Here is a 21,967-nt window from a genome sequence, read left to right on the forward strand (position 1 = left end):
ATGTGAAAAGGGACCTCCTTCGAGCCGAAGTCGAACCAGCGACCTAAGGATTGCCAACCTTTCACCTACAGTCCTCCGCTCTACCAGCTGAGCTATCGAAGGCACAGAGATTACGAACGAAAGCTCAACCTATCAGAAATTTCTGATCCATAGTCAGACTCGTTTTCCATTAGGCCACTGGCCCACCGGTCTGGCGCCTTGCAGGTGTTTACACGTCTTGTTGGTAATTGACTGGACTGTTTCTCAGTGGAAGAACTGTGATCCAGAGTCAGAGACTCTCTCCAGGACAAAAAGGCTAGCCTTAGTGGTCTAGCTTGAGAAGTTGCAGCAAAACACGGTAGAGGCCCACAGTCAGGATTTAGAAGGCTCATCGAATAGTCCTTCCCTGGTGGTCTAGTGGTTAGGATTCGGCGCTCTCACCGCCGCGGCCCGGATTTGATTCCCGGTCAGGGAACATGCTTTTGCCTTGCAACTTAGCCAAGAAAGGGTTTGCATGTAAAAAAGGGACCTCCTTCGAGCCGGAGTCGAACCAGCGACCTAAGGATTGCCAACCTTTCACCTACAGTCCTCCGCTCTACCAGCTGAGCTATCGAAGACACAGAGATTACGAACGAAAGCTCAACCTATCAGAAATTTCTGATCCATAGTCAGACGCGTTTTCCATTAGGCCACTGGCCCACCGGTCTGGCGCCTTGTAGGTGTTTACACGTCTTGTTGGTAATTGACTGGACTGTTTCTCAGTGGAAGAACTGTGATCCAGAGTCAGAGACTCTCTCCAGGACAAAAAGGCTAGCCTTAGTGGTCTAGCTTGAGAAGTTGCAGCAAAACACGGTAGAGGCCCACAGTCAGGATTTAGAAGGCTCATCGAAAAGTCCTTCCCTGGTGGTCTAGTGGTTAGGATTCGGCGCTCTCACCGCCGCGGCCCGGGTTCGATTCCCGGTCAGGGAACAGTCTTTTTCCCTCCAACACAGCCAAGAAAGTGTTTGCATGTGAAAAATGACCTCCTTCGAGCCGGAGTCGAACCAGCGACCTAAGGATTTCCAACCTTCCACCTACAGTCCTCCGCTCTACCAGCTGAGCTATCGAAGGCACGCAGGTGAGCAACAGAACCTCAACCTATCAGGTTGCTGCAGCTCCACTGCCGGCTAAAAGTGCTTTTGCCGCAGACCGAAGCGCTGGCTGTTCAGTAAGGGAAGCCAAAACAATCACAACTTCCCATACCGGGAGTCGAACCCGGGCCGCCTGGGTGAAAACCAGGAATCCTGACCGCTAGACCATATGGGAATTCCTGCACCTATCAAGCAGGCTTGTGGGGGTGTTTTTCATCCATGTGGTACGTACAAGGGCAGGGTTCTGTTGAGCCCTTTGGCTTTCAGTGTGTGATCGTCCCCTTTAAAAATATGGGTATGATCCGAAGGCATTGTTTACCGAATTCAGTTTTAACAGACTCAATGGAAGAAGCTGTCATTTGTTTCGCCCAGGGGGTGAAACTTTATCCCATTCTTGTGATCACATAATAGATACTTAAAACTGCTCATTAAAGCAAGGTCCCTGTGACAGTACTTCTGCGATGCATTTGAAAACACGCACGGTAATGAATGGTAAGCGCTATCTCGCAGACAAAACAGCCTATGGTTGGACTGTCAATTTATAAGAAACATAAATCAATTTAAAAATTAAAGGCTGAAAGCAAAGCAAAAACAATCGTTCGAGCCAGCCAGGAGTCGAACCTAGAATCTTCTGATCCGTAGTCAGACGCGTTATCCATTGCGCCACTGGCCCACTTTAGGAACGACTTGCTGGTGTTTATACGCGTCTTGTTGGTGTTTGACTGAACAGCTTCTCAGTGGAAGAACTGTGATCCAGAGTAAGAGATTCTCTCCAGGAGGAAAAGGCTAGCCTTAGAATTTGCAGCAAAATCTGGTAGAGGCCAACAGCCAGGATTTAGGAGGCGAATAAGAAAGTCCTTCCCTGGTGGTCTAGTGGTTAGGATTCGGCGCTCTCACCGCCGCGGCCCGGATTTGATTCCCGGTCAGGGAACATGCTTTTGCCTTGCAACTTAGCCAAGAAAGGGTTTGCATGTGAAAAGGGACCTCCTTCGAGCCGGAGTCGAACCAGCGACCTAAGGATTGCCAACCTTTCACCTACAGTCCTCCACTCTACCAGCTGAGCTATCGAAGGTACAGAGATTACGAACGAAAGCTCAACCTATCAGAAATTTCTGATCCATAGTCAGACGCGTTTTCCATTAGGCCACTGGCCCACCGGTCTGGCGCCTTGCAGGTGTTTACACGTCTTGTTGGTAATTGACTGGACTGTTTCTCAGTGGAAGAACTGTGATCCAGAGTCAGAGACTCTCTCCAGGACAAAAAGGCTAGCCTTAGTGGTATAGCTTGAGAAGTTGCAGCAAAACACGGTAGAGGCCCACAGTCAGGATTTAGATGGCTCATCGAAAAGTCCTTCCCTGGTGGCCTAGTGGTTAGGATTCGGCGCTCTCGACGCGGCCCGGGTTCGATTCCCGGTCAGGGAACAGTCTTTTTCCCTCCAACACAGCCAAGAAAGTGTTTGCATGTGAAAAATGACCTCCTTCGAGCCGGAGTCGAACCAGCGACCTAAGGATTTCCAACCTTCCACCTACAGTCCTCCGCTCTACCAGCTGAGCTATCGAAGGCACGCAGGTGAGCAACAGAACCTCAACCTATCAGGTTGCTGCAGCTCCACTGCCGGCTAAAAGTGCTTTTGCCGCAGACCGAAGCGCTGGCTGTTCAGTAAGGGAAGCCAAAATAATCACAACTTCCCATACCGGGAGTCGAACCCGGGCCGCCTGGGTGAAAACCAGGAATCCTGACCGCTAGACCATATGGGAATTCCTGCACCTATCAAGCAGGCTTGTGGGGGTGTTTTTCATCCATGTGGTACGTACAAGGGCAGGGTTCTGTTGAGCCCTTTGGCTTTCAGTGTGTGATCGTCCCCTTTAAAAATATGGGTATGATCCGAAGGCATTGTTTACCGAATTCAGTTTTAACAGACTCAATGGAAGAAGCTGTCATTTGTTTCGCCCAGGGGGTGAAACTTTATCCCATTCTTGTGATCACATAATAGATACTTAAAACTGCTCATTAAAGCAAGGTCCCTGTGACAGTACTTATGCGATGCATTTGAAAACACGCACGGTAATGAATGGTAAGCGCTATCTCGCAGACAAAACAGCCTATGGTTGGACTGTCAATTTATAAGAAACATAAATCAATTTAATAATTAAAGGCTGAAAGCAAAGCAAAAACAATCGTTCGAGCCAGCCATGAGTCGAACCTAGAATCTTCTGATCCGTAGTCAGACGCGTTATCCATTGCGCCACTGGCCCACTTTAGGAACGACTTGCTGGTGTTTATACGCGTCTTGTTGGTGTTTGACTGAACAGCTTCTCAGTGGAAGAACTGTGATCCAGAGTAAGAGATTCTCTCCAGGAGGAAAAGGCTAGCCTTAGAAGTTGCAGCAAAATCTGGTAGAGGCCAACAGCCAGGATTTAGGAGGCGAATAAGAAAGTCCTTCCCTGGTGGTCTAGTGGTTAGGATTCGACGCTCTCACCGCCGCGGCCCGGATTTGATTCCCGGTCAGGGAACATGCTTTTGCCTTGCAACTTAACCAAGAAAGGGTTTGCATGTGAAAAGGGACCTCCTTCGAGCCGGAATCGAACCAGCGACCTAAGGATTGCCAACCTTTCACCTACAGTCCTCCGCTCTACCAGCTGAGCTATCGAAGGCACAGAGATTACGAACGAAAGCTCAACCTATCAGAAATTTCTGATCCATAGTCAGACGCGTTTTCCATTAGGCCACTGGCCCACCGGTCTGGCGCCTTGCAGGTGTTTACACGTCTTGTTGGTAATTGACTGGACTGTTTCTCAGTGGAAGAACTGTGATCCAGAGTCAGAGACTCTCTCCAGGACAAAAAGGCTAGCCTTAGTGGTCTAGCTTGAGAAGTTGCAGCAAAACACGGTAGAGGCCCACAGTCAGGATTTAGAAGGCTCATCGAATAGTCCTTCCCTGGTGGTCTAGTGGTTAGGATTCGGCGCTCTCACCGCCGCGGCCCGGATTTGATTCCCGGTCAGGGAACATGCTTTTGCCTTGCAACTTAGCCAAGAAAGGGTTTGCATGTGAAAAGGGACCTCCTTCGAGCCGGAGTCGAACCAGCGACCTAAGGATTGCCAACCTTTCACCTACAGTCCTCCGCTCTACCAGCTGAGCTATCGAAGGCACAGAGATTACGAACGAAAGCTCAACCTATCAGAAATTTCTGATCCATAGTCAGACGCGTTTTCCATTAGGCCACTGGCCCACCGGTCTGGCGCCTTGCAGGTGTTTACACGTCTTGTTGGTAATTGACTGGACTGTTTCTCAGTGGAAGAACTGTGATCCAGAGTCAGAGACTCTCTCCAGGACAAAAAGGCTAGCCTTAGTGGTCTAGCTTGAGAAGTTGCAGCAAAACACGGTAGAGGCCCACAGTCAGGATTTAGAAGGCTCATCGAAAAGTCCTTCCCTGGTGGTCTAGTGGTTAGGATTCGGCGCTCTCACCGCCGCGGCCCGGGTTCGATTCCCGGTCAGGGAACAGTCTTTTTCCCTCCAACACAGCCAAGAAAGTGTTTGCATGTGAAAAATGACCTCCTTCGAGCCGGAGTCGAACCAGCGACCTAAGGATTTCCAACCTTCCACCTACAGTCCTCCGCTCTACCAGCTGAGCTATCGAAGGCACGCAGGTGAGCAACAGAACCTCAACCTATCAGGTTGCTGCAGCTCCACTGCCGGCTAAAAGTGCTTTTGCCGCAGACCGAAGCGCTGGCTGTTCAGTAAGGGAAGCCAAAACAATCACAACTTCCCATACCGGGAGTCGAACCCGGGCCGCCTGGGTGAAAACCAGGAATCCTGACCGCTAGACCATATGGGAATTCCTGCACGTATCAAGCAGGCTTGTGGGGGTGTTTTTCATCCATGTGGTACGTACAAGGGCAGGGTTCTGTTGAGCCCTTTGGCTTTCAGTGTGTGATCGTCCCCTTTAAAAATATGGGTATGATCCGAAGGCATTGTTTACCGAATTCAGTTTTAACAGACTCAATGGAAGAAGCTGTCATTTGTTTCGCCCAGGGGGTGAAACTTTATCCCATTCTTGTGATCACATAATAGATACTTAAAACTGCTCATTAAAGCAAGGTCCCTGTGACAGTACTTATGCGATGCATTTGAAAACACGCACGGTAATGAATGGTAAGCGCTATCTCGCAGACAAAACAGCCTATGGTTGGACTGTCAATTTATAAGAAACATAAATCAATTTAATAATTAAAGGCTGAAAGCAAAGCAAAAACAATCGTTCGAGCCAGCCAGGAGTCGAACCTAGAATCTTCTGATCCGTAGTCAGACGCGTTATCCATTGCGCCACTGGCCCACTTTAGGAACAACTTGCTGGTGTTTATACGCGTCTTGTTGGTGTTTGACTGAACAGCTTCTCAGTGGAAGAACTGTGATCCAGAGTAAGAGATTCTCTCCAGGAGGAAAAGGCTAGCCTTAGAAGTTGCAGCAAAATCTGGTAGAGGCCAACAGCCAGGATTTAGGAGGCGAATAAGAAAGTCCTTCCCTGGTGGTCTAGTGGTTAGGATTCGACGTTCTCACCGCCGCGGCCCGGATTTGATTCCCGGTCAGGGAACATGCTTTTGCCTTGCAACTTAGCCAAGAAAGGGTTTGCATGTGAAAAGGGACCTCCTTCGAGCCGGAGTCGAACCAGCGACCTAAGGATTGCCAACCTTTCACCTACAGTCCTCCGCTCTACCAGCTGAGCTATTGAAGGCACAGAGATTACGAACGAAAGCTCAACCTATCAGAAATTTCTGATCCATAGTCAGACGCGTTTTCCATTAGGCCACTGGCCCACCGGTCTGGCGCCTTGCAGGTGTTTACACGTCTTGTTGGTAATTGACTGGACTGTTTCTCAGTGGAAGAACTGTGATCCAGAGTCAGAGACTCTCTCCAGGACAAAAAGGCTAGCCTTAGTGGTCTAGCTTGAGAAGTTGCAGCAAAACACGGTAGAGGCCCACAGTCAGGATTTAGAAGGCTCATCGAAAAGTCCTTCCCTGGTGGTCTAGTGGTTAGGATTCGGCGCTCTCACCGCCGCGGCCCGGGTTCGATTCCCGGTCAGGGAACAGTCTTTTTCCCTCCAACACAGCCAAGAAAGTGTTTGCATGTGAAAAATGACCTCCTTCGAGCCGGAGTCGAACCAGCGACCTAAGGATTTCCAACCTTCCACCTACAGTCCTCCGCTCTACCAGCTGAGCTATCGAAGGCACGCAGGTGAGCAACAGAACCTCAACCTATCAGGTTGCTGCAGCTCCACTGCCGGCTAAAAGTGCTTTTGCCGCAGACCGAAGCGCTGGCTGTTCAGTAAGGGAAGCCAAAACAATCACAACTTCCCATACCGGGAGTCGAACCCGGGCCGCCTGGGTGAAAACCAGGAATCCTGACCGCTAGACCATATGGGAATTCCTGCACCTATCAAGCAGGCTTGTGGGGGTGTTTTTCATCCATGTGGTACGTACAAGGGCAGGGTTCTGTTGAGCCCTTTGGCTTTCAGTGTGTGATCGTCCCCTTTAAAAATATGGGTATGATCCGAAGGCATTGTTTACCGAATTCAGTTTTAACAGACTCAATGGAAGAAGCTGTCATTTGTTTCGCCCAGGGGGTGAAACTTTATCCCATTCTTGTGATCACATAATAGATACTTAAAACTGCTCATTAAAGCAAGGTCCCTGTGACAGTACTTATGCGATGCATTTGAAAACACGCACGGTAATGAATGGTAAGCGCTATCTCGCAGACAAAACAGCCTATGGTTGGACTGTCAATTTATAAGAAACATAAATCAATTTAATAATTAAAGGCTGAAAGCAAAGCAAAAACAATCGTTCGAGCCAGCCAGGAGTCGAACCTAGAATCTTCTGATCCGTAGTCAGACGCGTTATCCATTGCGCCACTGGCCCACTTTAGGAACGACTTGCTGGTGTTTATACGCCTCTTGTTGGTGTTTGACTGAACAGCTTCTCAGTGGAAGAACTGTGATCCAGAGTAAGAGATTCTCTCCAGGAGGAAAAGGCTAGCCTTAGAAGTTGCAGCAAAATCTGGTAGAGGCCAACAGCCAGGATTTAGGAGGCGAATAAGAAAGTCCTTCCCTGGTGGTCTAGTGGTTAGGATTCGGCGCTCTCACCGCCGCGGCCCGGATTTGATTCCCGGTCAGGGAACATGCTTTTGCCTTGCAACTTAGCCAAGAAAGGGTTTGCATGTGAAAAGGGACCTCCTTCGAGCCGGAGTCGAACCAGCGACCTAAGGATTGCCAACCTTTCACCTACAGTCCTCCGCTCTACCAGCTGAGCTATCGAAGGCACAGAGATTACGAACGAAAGCTCAACCTATCAGAAATTTCTGATCCATAGTCAGACGCGTTTTCCATTAGGCCACTGGCCCACCGGTCTGGCGCCTTGCAGGTGTTTACACGTCTTGTTGGTAATTGACTGGACTGTTTCTCAGTGGAAGAACTGTGATCCAGAGTCAGAGACTCTCTCCAGGACAAAAAGGCTAGCCTTAGTGGTCTAGCTTGAGAAGTTGCAGCAAAACACGGTAGAGGCCCACAGTCAGGATTTAGAAGGCTCATCGAAAAGTCCTTCCCTGGTGTTCTAGTGGTTAGGATTCGGCGCTCTCACCGCCGCGGCCCGGGTTCGATTCCCGGTCAGGGAACAGTCTTTTTCCCTCCAACACAGCCAAGAAAGTGTTTGCATGTGAAAAATGACCTCCTTCGAGCCGGAGTCGAACCAGCGACCTAAGGATTTCCAACCTTCCACCTACAGTCCTCCGCTCTACCAGCTGAGCTATCGAAGGCACGCAGGTGAGCAACAGAACCTCAACCTATCAGGTTGCTGCAGCTCCACTGCCGGCTAAAAGTGCTTTTGCCGCAGACCGAAGCGCTGGCTGTTCAGTAAGGGAAGCCAAAACAATCACAACTTCCCATACCGGGAGTCGAACCCGGGCCGCCTGGGTGAAAACCAGGAATCCTGACCGCTAGACCATATGGGAATTCCTGCACCTATCAAGCAGGCTTGTGGGGGTGTTTTTCATCCATGTGGTACGTACAAGGGCAGGGTTCTGTTGAGCCCTTTGGCTTTCAGTGTGTGATCGTCCCCTTTAAAAATATGGGTATGATCCGAAGGCATTGTTTACCGAATTCAGTTTTAACAGACTCAATGGAAGAAGCTGTCATTTGTTTCGCCCAGGGGGTGAAACTTTATCCCATTCTTGTGATCACATAATAGATACTTAAAACTGCTCATTAAAGCAAGGTCCCTGTGACAGTACTTATGCGATGCATTTGAAAACACGCACGGTAATGAATGGTAAGCGCTATCTCGCAGACAAAACAGCCTATGGTTGGACTGTCAATTTATAAGAAACATAAATCAATTTAATAATTAAAGGCTGAAAGCAAAGCAAAAACAATCGTTCGAGCCAGCCAGGAGTCGAACCTAGAATCTTCTGATCCGTAGTCAGACGCGTTATCCATTGCGCCACTGGCCCACTTTAGGAACAACTTGCTGGTGTTTATACGCGTCTTGTTGGTGTTTGACTGAACAGCTTCTCAGTGGAAGAACTGTGATCCAGAGTAAGAGATTCTCTCCAGGAGGAAAAGGCTAGCCTTAGAAGTTGCAGCAAAATCTGGTAGAGGCCAACAGCCAGGATTTAGGAGGCGAATAAGAAAGTCCTTCCCTGGTGGTCTAGTGGTTAGGATTCGACGCTCTCACCGCCGCGGCCCGGATTTGATTCCCGGTCAGGGAACATGCTTTTGCCTTGCAACTTAGCCAAGAAAGGGTTTGCATGTGAAAAGGGACCTCCTTCGAGCCGAAGTCAAACCAGCGACCTAAGGATTGCCAACCTTTCACCTACAGTCCTCCGCTCTACCAGCTGAGCTATCGAAGGCACAGAGATTACGAACGAAAGCTCAACCTATCAGAAATTTCTGATCCATAGTCAGACTCGTTTTCCATTAGGCCACTGGCCCACCGGTCTGGCGCCTTGCAGGTGTTTACACGTCTTGTTGGTAATTGACTGGACTGTTTCTCAGTGGAAGAACTGTGATCCAGAGTCAGAGACTCTCTCCAGGACAAAAAGGCTAGCCTTAGTGGTCTAGCTTGAGAAGTTGCAGCAAAACACGGTAGAGGCCCACAGTCAGGGTTTAGAAGGCTCATCGAATAGTCCTTCCCTGGTGGTCTAGTGGTTAGGATTCGGCGCTCTCACCGCCGCGGCCCGGATTTGATTCCCGGTCAGGGAACATGCTTTTGCCTTGCAACTTAGCCAAGAAAGGGTTTGCATGTAAAAAAGGGACCTCCTTCGAGCCGGAGTCGAACCAGCGACCTAAGGATTGCCAACCTTTCACCTACAGTCCTCCGCTCTACCAGCTGAGCTATCGAAGACACAGAGATTACGAACGAAAGCTCAACCTATCAGAAATTTCTGATCCATAGTCAGACGCGTTTTCCATTAGGCCACTGGCCCACCGGTCTGGCGCCTTGTAGGTGTTTACACGTCTTGTTGGTAATTGACTGGACTGTTTCTCAGTGGAAGAACTGTGATCCAGAGTCAGAGACTCTCTCCAGGACAAAAAGGCTAGCCTTAGTGGTCTAGCTTGAGAAGTTGCAGCAAAACACGGTAGAGGCCCACAGTCAGGATTTAGAAGGCTCATCGAAAAGTCCTTCCCTGGTGGTCTAGTGGTTAGGATTCGGCGCTCTCACCGCCGCGGCCCGGGTTCGATTCCCGGTCAGGGAACAGTCTTTTTCCCTCCAACACAGCCAAGAAAGTGTTTGCATGTGAAAAATGACCTCCTTCGAGCCGGAGTCGAACCAGCGACCTAAGGATTTCCAACCTTCCACCTACAGTCCTCCGCTCTACCAGCTGAGCTATCGAAGGCACGCAGGTGAGCAACAGAACCTCAACCTATCAGGTTGCTGCAGCTCCACTGCCGGCTAAAAGTGCTTTTGCCGCAGACCGAAGCGCTGGCTGTTCAGTAAGGGAAGCCAAAACAATCACAACTTCCCATACCGGGAGTCGAACCCGGGCCGCCTGGGTGAAAACCAGGAATCCTGACCGCTAGACCATATGGGAATTCCTGCACCTATCAAGCAGGCTTGTGGGGGTGTTTTTCATCCATGTGGTACGTACAAGGGCAGGGTTCTGTTGAGCCCTTTGGCTTTCAGTGTGTGATCGTCCCCTTTAAAAATATGGGTATGATCCGAAGGCATTGTTTACCGAATTCAGTTTTAACAGACTCAATGGAAGAAGCTGTCATTTGTTTCGCCCAGGGGGTGAAACTTTATCCCATTCTTGTGATCACATAATAGATACTTAAAACTGCTCATTAAAGCAAGGTCCCTGTGACAGTACTTCTGCGATGCATTTGAAAACACGCACGGTAATGAATGGTAAGCGCTATCTCGCAGACAAAACAGCCTATGGTTGGACTGTCAATTTATAAGAAACATAAATCAATTTAAAAATTAAAGGCTGAAAGCAAAGCAAAAACAATCGTTCGAGCCAGCCAGGAGTCGAACCTAGAATCTTCTGATCCGTAGTCAGACGCGTTATCCATTGCGCCACTGGCCCACTTTAGGAACGACTTGCTGGTGTTTATACGCGTCTTGTTGGTGTTTGACTGAACAGCTTCTCAGTGGAAGAACTGTGATCCAGAGTAAGAGATTCTCTCCAGGAGGAAAAGGCTAGCCTTAGAATTTGCAGCAAAATCTGGTAGAGGCCAACAGCCAGGATTTAGGAGGCGAATAAGAAAGTCCTTCCCTGGTGGTCTAGTGGTTAGGATTCGGCGCTCTCACCGCCGCGGCCCGGATTTGATTCCCGGTCAGGGAACATGCTTTTGCCTTGCAACTTAGCCAAGAAAGGGTTTGCATGTGAAAAGGGACCTCCTTCGAGCCGGAGTCGAACCAGCGACCTAAGGATTGCCAACCTTTCACCTACAGTCCTCCACTCTACCAGCTGAGCTATCGAAGGTACAGAGATTACGAACGAAAGCTCAACCTATCAGAAATTTCTGATCCATAGTCAGACGCGTTTTCCATTAGGCCACTGGCCCACCGGTCTGGCGCCTTGCAGGTGTTTACACGTCTTGTTGGTAATTGACTGGACTGTTTCTCAGTGGAAGAACTGTGATCCAGAGTCAGAGACTCTCTCCAGGACAAAAAGGCTAGCCTTAGTGGTATAGCTTGAGAAGTTGCAGCAAAACACGGTAGAGGCCCACAGTCAGGATTTAGATGGCTCATCGAAAAGTCCTTCCCTGGTGGCCTAGTGGTTAGGATTCGGCGCTCTCGACGCGGCCCGGGTTCGATTCCCGGTCAGGGAACAGTCTTTTTCCCTCCAACACAGCCAAGAAAGTGTTTGCATGTGAAAAATGACCTCCTTCGAGCCGGAGTCGAACCAGCGACCTAAGGATTTCCAACCTTCCACCTACAGTCCTCCGCTCTACCAGCTGAGCTATCGAAGGCACGCAGGTGAGCAACAGAACCTCAACCTATCAGGTTGCTGCAGCTCCACTGCCGGCTAAAAGTGCTTTTGCCGCAGACCGAAGCGCTGGCTGTTCAGTAAGGGAAGCCAAAACAATCACAACTTCCCATACCGGGAGTCGAACCCGGGCCGCCTGGGTGAAAACCAGGAATCCTGACCGCTAGACCATATGGGAATTCCTGCACCTATCAAGCAGGCTTGTGGGGGTGTTTTTCATCCATGTGGTACGTACAAGGGCAGGGTTCTGTTGAGCCCTTTGGCTTTCAGTGTGTGATCGTCCCCTTTAAAAATATGGGTATGATCCGAAGGCATTGTTTACCGAATTCAGTTTTAACAGACTCAATGGAAGAAGCTGTCATTTGTTTCGCCCAGGGGGTGAAACTTTATCCCATTCTTGTGATCACATAATAGATACTTAAAACTGCTCATTAAAGCAAGGTCCCTGTGACAGTACTTATGCGATGCATTTGAAAACACGCACGGTAATGAATGGTAAGCGCTATCTCGCAGACAAAACAGCCTATGGTTGGACTGTCAATTTATAAGAAACATAAATCAATTTAATAATTAAAGGCTGAAAGCAAAGCAAAAACAATCGTTCGAGCCAGCCAGGAGTCGAACCTAGAATCTTCTGATCCGTAGTCAGACGCGTTATCCATTGCGCCACTGGCCCACTTTAGGAACGACTTGCTGGTGTTTATACGCGTCTTGTTGGTGTTTGACTGAACAGCTTCTCAGTGGAAGAACTGTGATCCAGAGTAAGAGATTCTCTCCAGGAGGAAAAGGCTAGCCTTAGAAGTTGCAGCAAAATCTGGTAGAGGCCAACAGCCAGGATTTAGGAGGCGAATAAGAAAGTCCTTCCCTGGTGGTCTAGTGGTTAGGATTCGGCGCTCTCACCGCCGCGGCCCGGATTTGATTCCCGGTCAGGGAACATGCTTTTGCCTTGCAACTTAGCCAAGAAAGGGTTTGCATGTGAAAAGGGACCTCCTTCGAGCCGGAGTCGAACCAGCGACCTAAGGATTGCCAACCTTTCACCTACAGTCCTCCGCTCTACCAGCTGAGCTATCGAAGGCACAGAGATTACGAACGAAAGCTCAACCTATCAGAAATTTCTGATCCATAGTCAGACGCGTTTTCCATTAGGCCACTGGCCCACCGGTCTGGCGCCTTGCAGGTGTTTACACGTCTTGTTGGTAATTGACTGGACTGTTTCTCAGTGGAAGAACTGTGATCCAGAGTCAGAGACTCTCTCCAGGACAAAAAGGCTAGCCTTAGTGGTCTAGCTTGAGAAGTTGCAGCAAAACACGGTAGAGGCCCACAGTCAGGATTTAGAAGGCTCATCGAAAAGTCCTTCCCTGGTGGTCTAGTGGTTAGGATTCGGCGCTCTCACCGCCGCGGCCCGGATTTGATTCCCGGTCAGGGAACATGCTTTTGCCTTGCAACTTAGCCAAGAAAGGGTTTGCATGTGAAAAGGGACCTCCTTCGAGCCGGAGTCGAACCAGCGACCTAAGGATTGCCAACCTTTCACCTACAGTCCTCCGCTCTACCAGCTGAGCTATCGAAGGTACAGAGATTACGAACGAAAGCTCAACCTATCAGAAATTTCTGATCCATAGTCAGACGCGTTTTCCATTAGGCCACTGGCCCACCGGTCTGGCGCCTTGCAGGTGTTTACACATCTTGTTGGTAATTGACTGGACTGTTTCTCAGTGGAAGAAATGTGATCCAGAGTCAGAGACTCTCTCCAGGACAAAAAGGCTAGCCTTAGTGGTCTAGCTTGAGAAGTTGCAGCAAAACACGGTAGAGGCCCACAGTCAGGATTTAGAAGGCTCATCGAAAAGTCCTTCCCTGGTGGTCTAGTGGTTAGGATTCGGCGCTCTCACCGCCGCGGCCCGGGTTCGATTCCCGGTCAGGGAACAGTCTTTTTCCCTCCAACACAGCCAAGAAAGTGTTTGCATGTGAAAAGTGACCTCCTTCGAGCCGGAGTCGAACCAGCGACCTAAGGATTTCCAACCTTCCACCTACAGTCCTCCGCTCTACCAGCTGAGCTATCGAAGGCACGCAGGTGAGCAACAGAACCTCAACCTATCAGGTTGCTGCAGCTCCACTGCCGGCTAAAACTGCTTTTGCCGCAGACCGAAGCGCTGGCTGTTCAGTAAGGGAAGCCAAAAGAATTACAACTTCCCATACCGGGAGTCGAACCCGGGCCGCCTGGGTGAAAACCAGGAATCCTGACCGCTAGACCATATGGGAATTCCTGCACCTATCAAGCAGGCTTGTGGGGGTGTTTTTCATCCATGTGGTACGTACAAGGGCAGGGTTCTGTTGAGCCCTTTGGCTTTCAGTGTGTGATCGTCCCCTTTAAAAATATGGGTATGATCCGAAGGCATTGTTTACCGAATTCAGTTTTAACAGACTCAATGGAAGAAGCTGTCATTTGTTTCGCCCAGGGGGTGAAACTTTATCCCATTCTTGTGATCACATAATAGATACTTAAAACTGCTCATTAAAGCAAGGTCCCTGTGACAGTACTTATGCGATGCATTTGAAAACACGCACGGTAATGAATGGTAAGCGCTATCTCGCAGACAAAACAGCCTATGGTTGGACTGTCAATTTATAAGAAACATAAATCAATTTAATAATTAAAGGCTGAAAGCAAAGCAAAAACAATCGTTCAAGCCAGCCAGGAGTCGAACCTAGAATCTTCTGATCCGTAGTCAGACGCGTTATCCATTGCGCCACTGGCCCACTGTAGGAACAACTTGCTGGTGTTTATACGCGTCTTGTTGGTGTTTGACTGAACAGCTTCTCAGTGGAAGAACTGTGATCCAGAGTAAGAGATTCTCTCCAGGAGGAAAAGGCTAGCCTTAGAAGTTGCAGCAAAATCTGGTAGAGGCCAACAGCCAGGATTTAGGAGGCGAATAAGAAAGTCCTTCCCTGGTGGTCTAGTGGTTAGGATTCGGCGCTCTCACCGCCGCGGCCCGGATTTGATTCCCGGTCAGGGAACATGCTTTTGCCTTGCAACTTAGCCAAGAAAGGGTTTGCATGTGAAAAGGGACCTCCTTCGAGCCGGAGTCGAACCAGCGACCTAAGGATTGCCAACCTTTCACCTACAGTCCTCCGCTCTACCAGCTGAGCTATCGAAGGCACAGAGATTACGAACGAAAGCTCAACCTATCAGAAATTTCTGATCCATAGTCAGACGCGTTTTCCATTAGGCCACTGGCCCACCGGCCTGGCGCCTTGCAGGTGTTTACACGTCTTGTTGGTAATTGACTGGACTGTTTCTCAGTGGAAGAACTGTGATCCAGAGTCAGAGACTCTCTCCAGGACAAAAAGGCTAGCCTTAGTGGTCTAGCTTGAGAAGTTGCAGCAAAACACGGTAGAGGCCCACAGTCAGGATTTAGAAGGCTCATCGAAAAGTCCTTCCCTGGTGGTCTAGTGGTTAGGATTCGGCGCTCTCACCGCCGCGGCCCGGATTTGATTCCCGGTCAGGGAACATGCTTTTGCCTTGCAACTTAGCCAAAAAAGGGTTTGCATGTGAAAAGGGACCTCCTTCGAGCCAGAGTCGAACCAGCGACCTAAGGATTGCCAACCTTTCAACTACAGTGCTCCGCTCTACCAGCTGAGCTATCGAAGGCACAGAGATTACGAACGAAAGCTCAACCTATCAGAAATTTCTGATCCATAGTCAGACGCGTTTTCCATTAGGCCACTGGCCCACCGGTCTGGCGCCTTGCAGGTGTTTACACGTCTTGTTGGTAATTGACTGGACTGTTTCTCAGTGGAAGAACTGTGATCCAGAGTCAGAGACTCTCTCCAGGACAAAAAGGCTAGCCTTAGTGGTCTAGCTTGAGAAGTTGCAGCAAAACACGGTAGAGGCCCACAGTCAGGATTTAGAAGGCTCATCGAAAAGTCCTTCCCTGGTGGTCTAGTGGTTAGGATTCGGCGCTCTCACCGCCGCGGCCCGGATTTGATTCCCGGTCAGGGAACATGCTTTTGCCTTGCAACTTAGCCAAGAAAGGGTTTGCATGTGAAAAGGGACCTCCTTCGAGCCGGAGTCGAACCAGCGACCTAAGGATTGCCAACCTTTCACCTACAGTCCTCCACTCTACCAGCTGAGCTATCGAAGGTACAGAGATTACGAACGAAAGCTCAACCTATCAGAAATTTCTGATCCATAGTCAGACGCGTTTTCCATTAGGCCACTGGCCCACCGGTCTGGCGCCTTGCAGGTGTTTACACGTCTTGTTGGTAATTGACTGGACTGTTTCTCAGTGGAAGAACTGTGATCCAGAGTCAGAGACTCTCTCCAGGACAAAAAGGCTAGCCTTAGTGGTCTAGCTTGAGAAGTTGCAGCAAAACACGGTAGAGGCCCACAGTCAGGATTTAGAAGGCTCATCGAAAAGTCCTTCCCTGGTGGTCTAGTGGTTAGGATTCGGCGCTCTCACCGCCGCGGCCCGGGTTCGATTCCCGGTCAGGGAACAGTCTTTTTCCCTCCAACACAGCCAAGAAAGTGTTTGCATGTGAAAAGTGACCTCCTTCGAGCCGGAGTCGAACCAGCGACCTAAGGATTTCCAACCTTCCACCTACAGTCCTCCGCTCTACCAGCTGAGCTATCGAAGGCACGCAGGTGAGCAACAGAACCTCAACCTATCAGGTTGCTGCAGCTCCACTGCCGGCTAAAACTGCTTTTGCCGCAGACCGAAGCGCTGGCTGTTCAGTAAGGGAAGCCAAAAGAATTACAACTTCCCATACCGGGAGTCGAACCCGGGCCGCCTGGGTGAAAACCAGGAATCCTGACCGCTAGACCATATGGGAATTCCTGCACCTATCAAGCAGGCTTGTGGGGGTGTTTTTCATCCATGTGGTACGTACAAGGGCAGGGTTCTGTTGAGCCCTTTGGCTTTCAGTGTGTGATCGTCCCCTTTAAAAATATGGGTATGATCCGAAGGCATTGTTTACCGAATTCAGTTTTAACAGACTCAATGGAAGAAGCTGTCATTTGTTTCGCCCAGGGGGTGAAACTTTATCCCATTCTTGTGATCACATAATAGATACTTAAAACTGCTCATTAAAGCAAGGTCCCTGTGACAGTACTTATGCGATGCATTTGAAAACACGCACGGTAATGAATGGTAAGCGCTATCTCGCAGACAAAACAGCCTATGGTTGGACTGTCAATTTATAAGAAACATAAATCAATTTAATAATTAAAGGCTGAAAGCAAAGCAAAAACAATCGTTCAAGCCAGCCAGGAGTCGAACCTAGAATCTTCTGATCCGTAGTCAGACGCGTTATCCATTGCGCCACTGGCCCACTGTAGGAACAACTTGCTGGTGTTTATACGCGTCTTGTTGGTGTTTGACTGAACAGCTTCTCAGTGGAAGAACTGTGATCCAGAGTAAGAGATTCTCTCCAGGAGGAAAAGGCTAGCCTTAGAAGTTGCAGCAAAATCTGGTAGAGGCCAACAGCCAGGATTTAGGAGGCGAATAAGAAAGTCCTTCCCTGGTGGTCTAGTGGTTAGGATTCGGCGCTCTCACCGCCGCGGCCCGGATTTGATTCCCGGTCAGGGAACATGCTTTTGCCTTGCAACTTAGCCAAGAAAGGGTTTGCATGTGAAAAGGGACCTCCTTCGAGCCGGAGTCGAACCAGCGACCTAAGGATTGCCAACCTTTCACCTACAGTCCTCCGCTCTACCAGCTGAGCTATCGAAGGCACAGAGATTACGAACGAAAGCTCAACCTATCAGAAATTTCTGATCCATAGTCAGACGCGTTTTCCATTAGGCCACTGGCCCACCGGCCTGGCGCCTTGCAGGTGTTTACACGTCTTGTTGGTAATTGACTGGACTGTTTCTCAGTGGAAGAACTGTGATCCAGAGTCAGAGACTCTCTCCAGGACAAAAAGGCTAGCCTTAGTGGTCTAGCTTGAGAAGTTGCAGCAAAACACGGTAGAGGCCCACAGTCAGGATTTAGAAGGCTCATCGAAAAGTCCTTCCCTGGTGGTCTAGTGGTTAGGATTCGGCGCTCTCACCGCCGCGGCCCGGATTTGATTCCCGGTCAGGGAACATGCTTTTGCCTTGCAACTTAGCCAAAAAAGGGTTTGCATGTGAAAAGGGACCTCCTTCGAGCCAGAGTCGAACCAGCGACCTAAGGATTGCCAACCTTTCAACTACAGTGCTCCGCTCTACCAGCTGAGCTATCGAAGGCACAGAGATTACGAACGAAAGCTCAACCTATCAGAAATTTCTGATCCATAGTCAGACGCGTTTTCCATTAGGCCACTGGCCCACCGGTCTGGCGCCTTGCAGGTGTTTACACGTCTTGTTGGTAATTGACTGGACTGTTTCTCAGTGGAAGAACTGTGATCCAGAGTCAGAGACTCTCTCCAGGACAAAAAGGCTAGCCTTAGTGGTCTAGCTTGAGAAGTTGCAGCAAAACACGGTAGAGGCCCACAGTCAGGATTTAGAAGGCTCATCGAAAAGTCCTTCCCTGGTGGTCTAGTGGTTAGGATTCGGCGCTCTCACCGCCGCGGCCCGGATTTGATTCCCGGTCAGGGAACATGCTTTTGCCTTGCAACTTAGCCAAGAAAGGGTTTGCATGTGAAAAGGGACCTCCTTCGAGCCGGAGTCGAACCAGCGACCTAAGGATTGCCAACCTTTCACCTACAGTCCTCCACTCTACCAGCTGAGCTATCGAAGGTACAGAGATTACGAACGAAAGCTCAACCTATCAGAAATTTCTGATCCATAGTCAGACGCGTTTTCCATTAGGCCACTGGCCCACCGGTCTGGCGCCTTGCAGGTGTTTACACGTCTTGTTGGTAATTGACTGGACTGTTTCTCAGTGGAAGAACTGTGATCCAGAGTCAGAGACTCTCTCCAGGACAAAAAGGCTAGCCTTAGTGGTCTAGCTTGAGAAGTTGCAGCAAAACACGGTAGAGGCCCACAGTCAGGATTTAGAAGGCTCATCGAAAAGTCCTTCCCTGGTGGTCTAGTGGTTAGGATTCGGCGCTCTCACCGCCGCGGCCCGGGTTCGATTCCCGGTCAGGGAACAGTCTTTTTCCCTCCAACACAGCCAAGAAAGTGTTTGCATGTGAAAAATGACCTCCTTCGAGCCGGAGTCGAACCAGCGACCTAAGGATTTCCAACCTTCCACCTACAGTCCTCCGCTCTACCAGCTGAGCTATCGAAGGCACGCAGGTGAGCAACAGAACCTCAACCTATCAGGTTGCTGCAGCTCCACTGCCGGCTAAAAGTGCTTTTGCCGCAGACCGAAGCGCTGGCTGTTCAGTAAGGGAAGCCAAAACAATCACAACTTCCCATACCGGGAGTCGAACCCGGGCCGCCTGGGTGAAAACCAGGAATCCTGACCGCTAGACCATATGGGAATTCCTGCACCTATCAAGCAGGCTTGTGGGGGTGTTTTTCATCCATGTGGTACGTACAAGGGCAGGGTTCTGTTGAGCCCTTTGGCTTTCAGTGTGTGATCGTCCCCTTTAAAAATATGGGTATGATCCGAAGGCATTGTTTACCGAATTCAGTTTTAACAGACTCAATGGAAGAAGCTGTCATTTGTTTCGCCCAGGGGGTGAAACTTTATCCCATTCTTGTGATCACATAATAGATACTTAAAACTGCTCATTAAAGCAAGGTCCCTGTGACAGTACTTATGCGATGCATTTGAAAACACGCACGGTAATGAATGGTAAGCGCTATCTCGCAGACAAAACAGCCTATGGTTGGACTGTCAATTTATAAGAAACATAAATCAATTTAATAATTAAAGGCTGAAAGCAAAGCAAAAACAATCGTTCGAGCCAGCCAGGAGTCGAACCTAGAATCTTCTGATCCGTAGTCAGACGCGTTATCCATTGCGCCACTGGCCCACTTTAGGAACGACTTGCTGGTGTTTATACGCGTCTTGTTGGTGTTTGACTGAACAGCTTCTCAGTGGAAGAACTGTGATCCAGAGTAAGAGATTCTCTCCAGGAGGAAAAGGCTAGCCTTAGAAGTTGCAGCAAAATCTGGTAGAGGCCAACAGGCAGGATTTAGGAGGCGAATAAGAAAGTCCTTCCCTGGTGGTCTAGTGGTTAGGATTCGGCGCTCTCACCGCCGCGGCCCGGATTTGATTCCCGGTCAGGGAACATGCTTTTGCCTTGCAACTTAGCCAAGAAAGGGTTTGCATGTGAAAAGGGACCTCCTTCGAGTCGAACCAGCGACCTAAGGATTGCCAACCTTTCACCTACAGTCCTCCGCTCTACCAGCTGAGCTATCGAAGGCACAGAGATTACGAACGAAAGCTCAACCTATCAGAAATTTCTGATCCATAGTCAGACGCGTTTTCCATTAGGCCACTGGCCCACCGGTCTGGCGCCTTGCAGGTGTTTACACGTCTTGTTGGTAATTGACTGGACTGTTTCTCAGTGGAAGAACTGTGATCCAGAGTCAGAGACTCTCTCCAGGATAAAAAGGCTAGCCTTAGTGGTCTAGCTTGAGAAGTTGCAGCAAAACACGGTAGAGGCCCACAGTCAGGATTTAGAAGGCTCATCAAAAAGTCCTTCCCTGGTGGTCTAGTGGTTAGGATTCGGCGCTCTCACCGCCGCGGCCCGGATTTGATTCCCGGTCAGGGAACATGCTTTTGCCTTGCAACTTAGCCAAGAAAGGGTTTGCATGTGAAAAGGGACCTCCTTCGAGCCGGAGTCGAACCAGCGACCTAAGGATTGCCAACCTTTCACCTACAGTCCTCCACTCTACCAGCTGAGCTATCGAAGGCACAGAGATTACGAACGAAAGCTCAACCTATCAGAAATTTCTGATCCATAGTCAGACGCGTTTTCCATTAGGCCACTGGCCCACCGGTCTGGCGCCTTGCAGGTGTTTACACGTCTTGTTGGTAATTGACTGGACTGTTTCTCAGTGGAAGAACTGTGATCCAGAGTCAGAGACTCTCTCCAGGACAAAAAGGCTAGCCTTAGTGGTCTAGCTTGAGAAGTTGCAGCAAAACACGGTAGAGGCCCACAGTCAGGATTTAGAAGGCTCATCGAAAAGTCCTTCCCTGGTGGTCTAGTGGTTAGGATTCGGCGCTCTCACCGCCGCGGCCCGGGTTCGATTCCCGGTCAGGGAACAGTCTTTTTCCCTCCAACACAGCCAAGAAAGTGTTTGCATGTGAAAAATGACCTCCTTCGAGCCGGAGTCGAACCAGCGACCTAAGGATTTCCAAACTTCCACCTACAGTCCTCCGCTCTACCAGCTGAGCTATCGAAGGGACGCAGGTGAGCAACAGAACCTCAACCTATCAGGTTGCTGCAGCTCCACTGCCGGCTAAAAGTGCTTTTGCCGCAGACCGAAGCGCTGGCTGTTCAGTAAGGGAAGCCAAAACAATCACAACTTCCCATACCGGGAGTCGAACCCGGGCCGCCTGGGTGAAAACCAGAAATCCTGACCGCTAGAACATATGGGAATTCCTGCACCTATCGATCAGGCTTGTTGGGGTGTTTTTCATCCATGTGGTACGTACAAGGGCAGGGTTCTGTTGAGCCCTTTGGCTTTCAGTGTGTGATCGTCCCCTTTAAAAATATGGGTATGATCCGAAGGCATTGTTTACCGAATTCAGTTTTAACAGACTCAATGGAAGAAGCTGTCATTTGTTTCGCCCAGGGGGTGAAACTTTATCCCATTCTTGTGATCACATAATAGATACTTAAAACTGCTCATTAAAGCAAGGTCCCTGTGACAGTACTTATGCGATGCATTTGAAAACACGCACGGTAATGAATGGTAAGCGCTATCTCGCAGACAAAACAGCCTATGGTTGGACTGTCAATTTATAAGAAACATAAATCAATTTAATAATTAAAGGCTGAAAGCAAAGCAAAAACAATCGTTCGAGCCAGCCAGGAGTCGAACCTAGAATCTTCTGATCCGTAGTCAGACGCGTTATCCATTGCGCCACTGGCCCACTGTAGGAACAACTTGCTGGTGTTTATACGCGTCTTGTTGGTGTTTGACTGAACAGCTTCTCAGTGGAAGAACTGTGATCCAGAGTAAGAGATTCTCTCCAGGAGGAAAAGGCTAGCCTTAGAAGTTGCAGCAAAATCTGGTAGAGGCCAACAGCCAGGATTTAGGAGGCGAATAAGAAAGTCCTTCCCTGGTGGTCTAGTGGTTAGGATTCGGCGCTCTCACCGCCGCGGCCCGGATTTGATTCCCGGTCAGGGAACATGCTTTTGCCTTGCAACTTAGCCAAGAAAGGGTTTGCATGTGAAAAGGGACCTCCTTCGAGCCGGAGTCGAACCAGCGACCTAAGGATTGCCAACCTTTCACCTACAGTCCTCCGCTCTACCAGCTGAGCTATCGAAGGCAC

At 49.6% G+C, this 21,967-nt stretch overlaps 48 non-coding genes across 48 annotated transcripts; 8 read left to right on the top strand and 40 right to left on the bottom strand.

The window, feature by feature from the left end:
* The first annotated feature begins 876 nt into the window (after positions 1-876).
* trnae-cuc (transfer RNA glutamic acid (anticodon CUC)) lies at positions 877-948 on the top strand. The gene has a single exon. It is a non-coding gene; the product is annotated as a tRNA-Glu (tRNA).
* A 54-nt stretch (positions 949-1,002) lies between these two features.
* On the bottom strand, positions 1,003-1,089 carry trnay-gua (transfer RNA tyrosine (anticodon GUA)). Its single transcript is given in 2 exon segments — positions 1,003-1,038; positions 1,053-1,089. It is a non-coding gene; the product is annotated as a tRNA-Tyr (tRNA).
* Positions 1,090-1,212: 123 nt separating this feature from the next.
* On the bottom strand, positions 1,213-1,284 carry trnae-uuc (transfer RNA glutamic acid (anticodon UUC)). Its single transcript has one exon. It is a non-coding gene; the product is annotated as a tRNA-Glu (tRNA).
* Positions 1,285-1,709: 425 nt separating this feature from the next.
* trnar-acg (transfer RNA arginine (anticodon ACG)) lies at positions 1,710-1,782 on the bottom strand. The gene has a single exon. It is a non-coding gene; the product is annotated as a tRNA-Arg (tRNA).
* Positions 1,783-2,584: 802 nt separating this feature from the next.
* Positions 2,585-2,671, bottom strand: trnay-gua (transfer RNA tyrosine (anticodon GUA)). The gene is given in 2 exon segments: positions 2,585-2,620; positions 2,635-2,671. It is a non-coding gene; the product is annotated as a tRNA-Tyr (tRNA).
* Positions 2,672-2,794: 123 nt separating this feature from the next.
* trnae-uuc (transfer RNA glutamic acid (anticodon UUC)) lies at positions 2,795-2,866 on the bottom strand. Its single transcript has one exon. It is a non-coding gene; the product is annotated as a tRNA-Glu (tRNA).
* A 425-nt stretch (positions 2,867-3,291) lies between these two features.
* trnar-acg (transfer RNA arginine (anticodon ACG)) lies at positions 3,292-3,364 on the bottom strand. The gene has a single exon. It is a non-coding gene; the product is annotated as a tRNA-Arg (tRNA).
* A 312-nt stretch (positions 3,365-3,676) lies between these two features.
* On the bottom strand, positions 3,677-3,763 carry trnay-gua (transfer RNA tyrosine (anticodon GUA)). The gene is given in 2 exon segments: positions 3,677-3,712; positions 3,727-3,763. It is a non-coding gene; the product is annotated as a tRNA-Tyr (tRNA).
* A 406-nt stretch (positions 3,764-4,169) lies between these two features.
* trnay-gua (transfer RNA tyrosine (anticodon GUA)) lies at positions 4,170-4,256 on the bottom strand. Its single transcript is given in 2 exon segments — positions 4,170-4,205; positions 4,220-4,256. It is a non-coding gene; the product is annotated as a tRNA-Tyr (tRNA).
* A 280-nt stretch (positions 4,257-4,536) lies between these two features.
* trnae-cuc (transfer RNA glutamic acid (anticodon CUC)) lies at positions 4,537-4,608 on the top strand. The gene has a single exon. It is a non-coding gene; the product is annotated as a tRNA-Glu (tRNA).
* A 54-nt stretch (positions 4,609-4,662) lies between these two features.
* Positions 4,663-4,749, bottom strand: trnay-gua (transfer RNA tyrosine (anticodon GUA)). The gene is given in 2 exon segments: positions 4,663-4,698; positions 4,713-4,749. It is a non-coding gene; the product is annotated as a tRNA-Tyr (tRNA).
* Positions 4,750-4,872: 123 nt separating this feature from the next.
* Positions 4,873-4,944, bottom strand: trnae-uuc (transfer RNA glutamic acid (anticodon UUC)). Its single transcript has one exon. It is a non-coding gene; the product is annotated as a tRNA-Glu (tRNA).
* A 425-nt stretch (positions 4,945-5,369) lies between these two features.
* Positions 5,370-5,442, bottom strand: trnar-acg (transfer RNA arginine (anticodon ACG)). The gene has a single exon. It is a non-coding gene; the product is annotated as a tRNA-Arg (tRNA).
* Positions 5,443-6,121: 679 nt separating this feature from the next.
* On the top strand, positions 6,122-6,193 carry trnae-cuc (transfer RNA glutamic acid (anticodon CUC)). The gene has a single exon. It is a non-coding gene; the product is annotated as a tRNA-Glu (tRNA).
* Positions 6,194-6,247: 54 nt separating this feature from the next.
* trnay-gua (transfer RNA tyrosine (anticodon GUA)) lies at positions 6,248-6,334 on the bottom strand. The gene is given in 2 exon segments: positions 6,248-6,283; positions 6,298-6,334. It is a non-coding gene; the product is annotated as a tRNA-Tyr (tRNA).
* A 123-nt stretch (positions 6,335-6,457) lies between these two features.
* On the bottom strand, positions 6,458-6,529 carry trnae-uuc (transfer RNA glutamic acid (anticodon UUC)). The gene has a single exon. It is a non-coding gene; the product is annotated as a tRNA-Glu (tRNA).
* Positions 6,530-6,954: 425 nt separating this feature from the next.
* trnar-acg (transfer RNA arginine (anticodon ACG)) lies at positions 6,955-7,027 on the bottom strand. The gene has a single exon. It is a non-coding gene; the product is annotated as a tRNA-Arg (tRNA).
* A 312-nt stretch (positions 7,028-7,339) lies between these two features.
* On the bottom strand, positions 7,340-7,426 carry trnay-gua (transfer RNA tyrosine (anticodon GUA)). The gene is given in 2 exon segments: positions 7,340-7,375; positions 7,390-7,426. It is a non-coding gene; the product is annotated as a tRNA-Tyr (tRNA).
* Positions 7,427-7,832: 406 nt separating this feature from the next.
* trnay-gua (transfer RNA tyrosine (anticodon GUA)) lies at positions 7,833-7,919 on the bottom strand. Its single transcript is given in 2 exon segments — positions 7,833-7,868; positions 7,883-7,919. It is a non-coding gene; the product is annotated as a tRNA-Tyr (tRNA).
* A 123-nt stretch (positions 7,920-8,042) lies between these two features.
* On the bottom strand, positions 8,043-8,114 carry trnae-uuc (transfer RNA glutamic acid (anticodon UUC)). Its single transcript has one exon. It is a non-coding gene; the product is annotated as a tRNA-Glu (tRNA).
* Positions 8,115-8,539: 425 nt separating this feature from the next.
* On the bottom strand, positions 8,540-8,612 carry trnar-acg (transfer RNA arginine (anticodon ACG)). Its single transcript has one exon. It is a non-coding gene; the product is annotated as a tRNA-Arg (tRNA).
* Positions 8,613-9,785: 1,173 nt separating this feature from the next.
* trnae-cuc (transfer RNA glutamic acid (anticodon CUC)) lies at positions 9,786-9,857 on the top strand. The gene has a single exon. It is a non-coding gene; the product is annotated as a tRNA-Glu (tRNA).
* Positions 9,858-9,911: 54 nt separating this feature from the next.
* trnay-gua (transfer RNA tyrosine (anticodon GUA)) lies at positions 9,912-9,998 on the bottom strand. Its single transcript is given in 2 exon segments — positions 9,912-9,947; positions 9,962-9,998. It is a non-coding gene; the product is annotated as a tRNA-Tyr (tRNA).
* Positions 9,999-10,121: 123 nt separating this feature from the next.
* trnae-uuc (transfer RNA glutamic acid (anticodon UUC)) lies at positions 10,122-10,193 on the bottom strand. Its single transcript has one exon. It is a non-coding gene; the product is annotated as a tRNA-Glu (tRNA).
* A 425-nt stretch (positions 10,194-10,618) lies between these two features.
* Positions 10,619-10,691, bottom strand: trnar-acg (transfer RNA arginine (anticodon ACG)). Its single transcript has one exon. It is a non-coding gene; the product is annotated as a tRNA-Arg (tRNA).
* An 802-nt stretch (positions 10,692-11,493) lies between these two features.
* Positions 11,494-11,580, bottom strand: trnay-gua (transfer RNA tyrosine (anticodon GUA)). Its single transcript is given in 2 exon segments — positions 11,494-11,529; positions 11,544-11,580. It is a non-coding gene; the product is annotated as a tRNA-Tyr (tRNA).
* Positions 11,581-11,703: 123 nt separating this feature from the next.
* trnae-uuc (transfer RNA glutamic acid (anticodon UUC)) lies at positions 11,704-11,775 on the bottom strand. Its single transcript has one exon. It is a non-coding gene; the product is annotated as a tRNA-Glu (tRNA).
* A 425-nt stretch (positions 11,776-12,200) lies between these two features.
* Positions 12,201-12,273, bottom strand: trnar-acg (transfer RNA arginine (anticodon ACG)). The gene has a single exon. It is a non-coding gene; the product is annotated as a tRNA-Arg (tRNA).
* A 312-nt stretch (positions 12,274-12,585) lies between these two features.
* Positions 12,586-12,672, bottom strand: trnay-gua (transfer RNA tyrosine (anticodon GUA)). Its single transcript is given in 2 exon segments — positions 12,586-12,621; positions 12,636-12,672. It is a non-coding gene; the product is annotated as a tRNA-Tyr (tRNA).
* A 406-nt stretch (positions 12,673-13,078) lies between these two features.
* trnay-gua (transfer RNA tyrosine (anticodon GUA)) lies at positions 13,079-13,165 on the bottom strand. The gene is given in 2 exon segments: positions 13,079-13,114; positions 13,129-13,165. It is a non-coding gene; the product is annotated as a tRNA-Tyr (tRNA).
* A 280-nt stretch (positions 13,166-13,445) lies between these two features.
* On the top strand, positions 13,446-13,517 carry trnae-cuc (transfer RNA glutamic acid (anticodon CUC)). The gene has a single exon. It is a non-coding gene; the product is annotated as a tRNA-Glu (tRNA).
* Positions 13,518-13,571: 54 nt separating this feature from the next.
* Positions 13,572-13,658, bottom strand: trnay-gua (transfer RNA tyrosine (anticodon GUA)). Its single transcript is given in 2 exon segments — positions 13,572-13,607; positions 13,622-13,658. It is a non-coding gene; the product is annotated as a tRNA-Tyr (tRNA).
* Positions 13,659-13,781: 123 nt separating this feature from the next.
* Positions 13,782-13,853, bottom strand: trnae-uuc (transfer RNA glutamic acid (anticodon UUC)). Its single transcript has one exon. It is a non-coding gene; the product is annotated as a tRNA-Glu (tRNA).
* Positions 13,854-14,278: 425 nt separating this feature from the next.
* Positions 14,279-14,351, bottom strand: trnar-acg (transfer RNA arginine (anticodon ACG)). The gene has a single exon. It is a non-coding gene; the product is annotated as a tRNA-Arg (tRNA).
* A 312-nt stretch (positions 14,352-14,663) lies between these two features.
* On the bottom strand, positions 14,664-14,750 carry trnay-gua (transfer RNA tyrosine (anticodon GUA)). The gene is given in 2 exon segments: positions 14,664-14,699; positions 14,714-14,750. It is a non-coding gene; the product is annotated as a tRNA-Tyr (tRNA).
* A 1,266-nt stretch (positions 14,751-16,016) lies between these two features.
* Positions 16,017-16,088, top strand: trnae-cuc (transfer RNA glutamic acid (anticodon CUC)). Its single transcript has one exon. It is a non-coding gene; the product is annotated as a tRNA-Glu (tRNA).
* A 54-nt stretch (positions 16,089-16,142) lies between these two features.
* Positions 16,143-16,229, bottom strand: trnay-gua (transfer RNA tyrosine (anticodon GUA)). The gene is given in 2 exon segments: positions 16,143-16,178; positions 16,193-16,229. It is a non-coding gene; the product is annotated as a tRNA-Tyr (tRNA).
* A 123-nt stretch (positions 16,230-16,352) lies between these two features.
* trnae-uuc (transfer RNA glutamic acid (anticodon UUC)) lies at positions 16,353-16,424 on the bottom strand. The gene has a single exon. It is a non-coding gene; the product is annotated as a tRNA-Glu (tRNA).
* Positions 16,425-16,849: 425 nt separating this feature from the next.
* On the bottom strand, positions 16,850-16,922 carry trnar-acg (transfer RNA arginine (anticodon ACG)). Its single transcript has one exon. It is a non-coding gene; the product is annotated as a tRNA-Arg (tRNA).
* Positions 16,923-17,234: 312 nt separating this feature from the next.
* Positions 17,235-17,321, bottom strand: trnay-gua (transfer RNA tyrosine (anticodon GUA)). Its single transcript is given in 2 exon segments — positions 17,235-17,270; positions 17,285-17,321. It is a non-coding gene; the product is annotated as a tRNA-Tyr (tRNA).
* A 1,266-nt stretch (positions 17,322-18,587) lies between these two features.
* Positions 18,588-18,659, top strand: trnae-cuc (transfer RNA glutamic acid (anticodon CUC)). The gene has a single exon. It is a non-coding gene; the product is annotated as a tRNA-Glu (tRNA).
* Positions 18,660-18,713: 54 nt separating this feature from the next.
* Positions 18,714-18,800, bottom strand: trnay-gua (transfer RNA tyrosine (anticodon GUA)). Its single transcript is given in 2 exon segments — positions 18,714-18,749; positions 18,764-18,800. It is a non-coding gene; the product is annotated as a tRNA-Tyr (tRNA).
* A 123-nt stretch (positions 18,801-18,923) lies between these two features.
* Positions 18,924-18,995, bottom strand: trnae-uuc (transfer RNA glutamic acid (anticodon UUC)). Its single transcript has one exon. It is a non-coding gene; the product is annotated as a tRNA-Glu (tRNA).
* A 425-nt stretch (positions 18,996-19,420) lies between these two features.
* trnar-acg (transfer RNA arginine (anticodon ACG)) lies at positions 19,421-19,493 on the bottom strand. The gene has a single exon. It is a non-coding gene; the product is annotated as a tRNA-Arg (tRNA).
* A 1,166-nt stretch (positions 19,494-20,659) lies between these two features.
* trnae-cuc (transfer RNA glutamic acid (anticodon CUC)) lies at positions 20,660-20,731 on the top strand. The gene has a single exon. It is a non-coding gene; the product is annotated as a tRNA-Glu (tRNA).
* A 54-nt stretch (positions 20,732-20,785) lies between these two features.
* Positions 20,786-20,872, bottom strand: trnay-gua (transfer RNA tyrosine (anticodon GUA)). Its single transcript is given in 2 exon segments — positions 20,786-20,821; positions 20,836-20,872. It is a non-coding gene; the product is annotated as a tRNA-Tyr (tRNA).
* Positions 20,873-21,492: 620 nt separating this feature from the next.
* On the bottom strand, positions 21,493-21,565 carry trnar-acg (transfer RNA arginine (anticodon ACG)). Its single transcript has one exon. It is a non-coding gene; the product is annotated as a tRNA-Arg (tRNA).
* Positions 21,566-21,877: 312 nt separating this feature from the next.
* On the bottom strand, positions 21,878-21,964 carry trnay-gua (transfer RNA tyrosine (anticodon GUA)). The gene is given in 2 exon segments: positions 21,878-21,913; positions 21,928-21,964. It is a non-coding gene; the product is annotated as a tRNA-Tyr (tRNA).
* Between the last annotated feature and the right edge of the window lie 3 nt (positions 21,965-21,967).

Source organism: Pseudorasbora parva, chromosome 6 (assembly GCF_024679245.1).
Source record: "Pseudorasbora parva isolate DD20220531a chromosome 6, ASM2467924v1, whole genome shotgun sequence".
NCBI lineage: Eukaryota > Metazoa > Chordata > Actinopteri > Cypriniformes > Gobionidae > Pseudorasbora > Pseudorasbora parva.